This window comes from Mustela nivalis (genome assembly GCF_964662115.1).
Source record: "Mustela nivalis genome assembly, chromosome: 16".
In the NCBI taxonomy this organism is placed as follows: domain Eukaryota; kingdom Metazoa; phylum Chordata; class Mammalia; order Carnivora; family Mustelidae; genus Mustela; species Mustela nivalis.
The window spans coordinates 57,664,099-57,668,130 of record NC_139035.1 but is presented as its reverse complement, the minus strand read 5'-3'; the positions used below and the strand labels follow the sequence as shown (position 1 = coordinate 57,668,130).

The 4,032-nt window shown below is 44.9% G+C and overlaps 1 long non-coding RNA gene across 1 annotated transcript; it reads right to left on the bottom strand.

The window, feature by feature from the left end:
• Nucleotides 1–1,850: 1,850 nt before the first annotated feature.
• LOC309849725 lies at nucleotides 1,851–3,780 on the bottom strand. Its single transcript, XR_014303861.1, has 2 exons — nucleotides 3,509–3,780; nucleotides 1,851–2,452 (listed from the first exon to the last, which is right to left on the bottom strand). It is a non-coding gene; the product is annotated as an uncharacterized lncRNA (long non-coding RNA).
• Between the last annotated feature and the right edge of the window lie 252 nt (nucleotides 3,781–4,032).

Sequence of the window (4,032 nt, the reverse complement as noted above, 5' to 3'; positions counted from 1 at the left end):
ACTTGTAGGTCTCTTCTACTTTTTCTTTCTGAAAGTTTTCCATATGCTGTTTCATGGTTGTTCTAAGAGTTGGCTTGGTTCCTTATTTATTGTGTGGAGCACTTGTGAACCTTTAGTCTGGAGATGTCCTTCAAGCCTAGAAAAAGTTCTCATATTCTTTCTTTCTTTTTAAACTTTGCTTTTTTTTTTTTCTTTTAATTTATTTATTTGGCAGACAGAGATCACAAGTAGGCAGAGAAGCAGGCAGAGAAAGAGGGAGAAGCAGGCTCCCTGTTGAGCAGAGAGCTGGATGCAGGGCTTGATCCCAGGACCCTGAGATCATGATCTGAGCTGAAGGCAGAGGCTTTAACCCATTGAGCCACCCAGGCGCCCCTCTCATATTACTTCTTTGATCATTTCCTTGTCTCCATTTTCTCTGTTCTCTTTTTCTGGGATGACTATTCATCAAATAGTGCACCTCTTGGGTTGCTCATTTTGTTTTCTTGTTTCTGTTTTCTCATGAACCATTGCTTTTACTTTTTATTTATGATTAGCATTTCCATAATATATCTTTTTCCTTCACTTTACTTTACCTGTCTGTATCTTTCTATTAAGAGTACAGGTGGGTGGCACCTGACTGTTTCAGCGGGTGGAGCGTGAGAGTCTAGGTCTCAGGGTCAGGAGTTTGAGCCCCATGTTGGGCATAGAGCTTACATTGAAAAAAAAGAAAAAAGGTTAAAAAAAAATAAAGTCTTTCTTTTCCAAAGAAATAGAGTCAGATCTTGCTTCTTCTGCAGTCTGACACTTTTTGGAGATTTGGATTTCCATTTCAACTGGTTGTCCAGAGACTTCAAATATGAACTGTAGAAAAATGGTTCCCAACTTTGGAAAACAGAGAAGACTCTCCAGAACCGATACCCATGGAGGTGAGTATTTCCTATCATAATTGCAACACTTCACTAAGTGAAACAATGTATTGAATCCAGAAAGCTCCAGCAGATAATGAAAAACAATGTTTAAGATAAAAGGCAACTTTCTCAGACTCTAATGTGTGCTGTGGATAGAATAGGGCAGCTGGGGCTCCTTTTCCAACAGCTGCAGAGCCTCATGAATCTGTACTTCTTTGATCCGGGAGATTATCAACATACTCGTCATACTCCCCGAAATTCTGCTTCTGCCTTTCCCAGGTATTGAGAAACTAGCCCTGGGTAACCTAACAGCCTAGGAGCGTGGCCTCTGGGGTCCAGCTAACTGGTGTCTGGTTTCCAACTGCCTCCTACAAGCTGTGTGACCTCCTGGAAGTTGCTCTCTCTGAGCCTCCGTTCCTTACCTGGAATTTGGCAGAAAGCGCTACTTTTTAAGACATCATCTCCCTCTGTCCTGGCAAATTGTAGGCGCTAAAGCCAACTTTGCAGGGGAAATGTGTGGCCAGTGAGGGGGCATGTTGAAGACGCTTCCTCTCAGAGTGGGGAGGTCGGAAGTGACCGTCAGCGTATAGACACCTGCTACCTCCTATGCTTCGAGTGAGTAGTAAACAGCCAGGTGCCCTGGGAGCATTGGTCACAGCTTCACCGACCTCATTGTTCTTGTTCCTTCACTGAGCCTTACCCACTCTTCCCCCAGGACCTGAACAAGCTCCTTCCTCTGACAGGAATATTGTTCCTTCTCAGACCCTCCCTCGGATTCCCATCTCCAGCTTTATGCATCTTGCTAAACTCCTACTCCCCCCGCCCCCCGCCCCAGATCTCAGCCTATACATCTCTTTCCCACGGATCGCTTCCTGGACCCAGACTAGGTTCAAATTCCCCCATGGTAGGATCCCCTAAACATCTGTGCTTCTCCCCATATAACATGCATCACAAATGAGAGTATTTGTTTACTATCTTTGTTCTCTGGTAGGCAGAGAACCTCTCCAAGGACAGGGATCATGTCCAGAGTCTCTAGGACCCAAACCTGATTCATAGCAAGATGCTCAATAAACCATTGTTAACTGCGTTATTAACTTTAGTGGTCACACACACACACACACACACACACACACACACATATTTGGGGCATGTTTGTGTTTGAGGACCCAGTGTGGACAAGGGAGAAGACTGGGGTCCAGTGGCAAGGTCTTCTTACAGCATATCTTTTTATATTGAAAGCTCCATGCATTGGGAGAGTCAGGTGGCAGAGTAGAGACAGGAGATTTCGGAGCTGAGCAGTAAGGCACTCTGTCTGTGACATTCCTTATGTAACCTCTGCTGAACAGAAGGCAGAACAGAAAAGCCAATGTCACAGAGCAACCTCTGCTTGTCTGGGGTTGGTCCCAAAAGATGAAAAAACGAAAGTCTTTGAATCCTGGCCACTGTCCAGTCTAGCCAGGACCAAGTAAGTCACTTTCGGTGCTCAGTGTTTCCCGTTCCTCCCAGGTGAAAATGAAGAGGCAGAAAGTGTGTTTATGGTAGGAATCACTTATTTTCTTACTGTCCTGGAAGAGTGAAAGTATATTGTTTATCTTTAGGTGTGAGAGAAGCAAACACAAGAACAAATGTCTTGATTTTATTTATTTTTAATTTTTTAAGAAATATATTTATTTATTGATTTAAGAGAGAGTGACTGAGCGAGAGAGAGCACACGTGAGCAGGGGAGAGGGAGAGGAAGAGAGAGAAGCAGCTCCCTGCTGAGCACGGAGCCTGACGCGGGGCTTGCCGTGGGGCTTGAGCCCAGGACCCTGGGATCATGACCTGAGCCGAAAGCAGATATTTAACCATTTGAGCACTCAGGTGCCCCAAATGTCCTGATTTTAAAAAGACATTTTCAACATGGGGGAGAGCATTAGGAAGCAGTGACATTTGGTTTGAAAAATTGGGATAATTTATCAGAATTCTTCAAAAAATTAGATACACACGAAAGAGAGTGCTTGATTTTTCTTTGTGTGCTCTGAGTGTGTATGAAAAGGACAGAAAAATAACATGGATATGGAAAATGTTATTAATTGGTGAATTTGGGTGAAAGCTATATATGAGTATTTCTTTTAGTATTCCCTGATTTTCTCTGAAATTTTTCAATTAAAAATATCATCATGGGAAGGCCTGGGTGGCTCAGTCATTCAGTGTCTGCCTTTCGCTCGGGTCATGATCCCAGGGTCCTGGGATCGAGCCCTGCATCGGGCTCCCTGCTCAGCGGGAAGCCTGCTTCTCCCTCTCCCACTCCTCCTGCTTGCGTTCCCTCTCTCGCTGTCTCTCTCTGTCGAATAAAAAAAAAAAAATCTTTAAAAAAATCATCATGATTAATCAAGGCAAAGCTTTGTGTTTTTCAAATATTATGTTGAGTCCACCCAGGGAGCTCGTATAAGGTTTATTTGCGGACCGCCCCCCAACATTCCTCTTGCCAGATTCTGTCTCTCTACCCACTTAGAATACAGAAGAATATCTGCTGGAGTAACATGCCCAAGCGCTGCCCCTAGACGTCTAGCTAGTTTGACTAAGAGCCACTGCTCTAAAGGTAGTGGCATTGAAGCCATCTTCCAAAGCAGGTTACGCACCATCATTCTCCCGGAGAGTTACACAGCCTTTGAAGTTCTAGATATAATCTTCCTCAGAGGCAGATGCTTGAGGCAGATCAGCTTCCCAGGGTCCTCTGATTGCACAAGTGTCTGAATGCTCAGGGGTAAGCATTTAGAGTCTCTGGAGTGAGGATTACAGCTCCCTTTCTTTTCCCTTGTGATTTGACGACTCAGTTCTTGAAGCTGGCTCCTACTTTGCATTTTGCTCTGCTTTGTTTGCTTTTCTGTCTCCTGAAAGAGCTATGCCCCAATCTGCACAGCAGAGTTGCTAGTGGCAGATTTCCCAGAAGCTCCCACCTCCGAATGATGTCAGATTTCATGTGACCCAACTGCCACGTGTCCAGAAACATTACGTCATTCCAGGATGTGAGTCCTTCTCATGCGGAGCTGATGGTCACTGGGCTGCTGTTGCTGCTGTTGCTGCTGTGGCCACCATGAGCAGTAAGTCATAACCTCAAGTGGACTCAGCTATGTCCAGGTCTGCAGTCGAGGCTAGAGCAGCA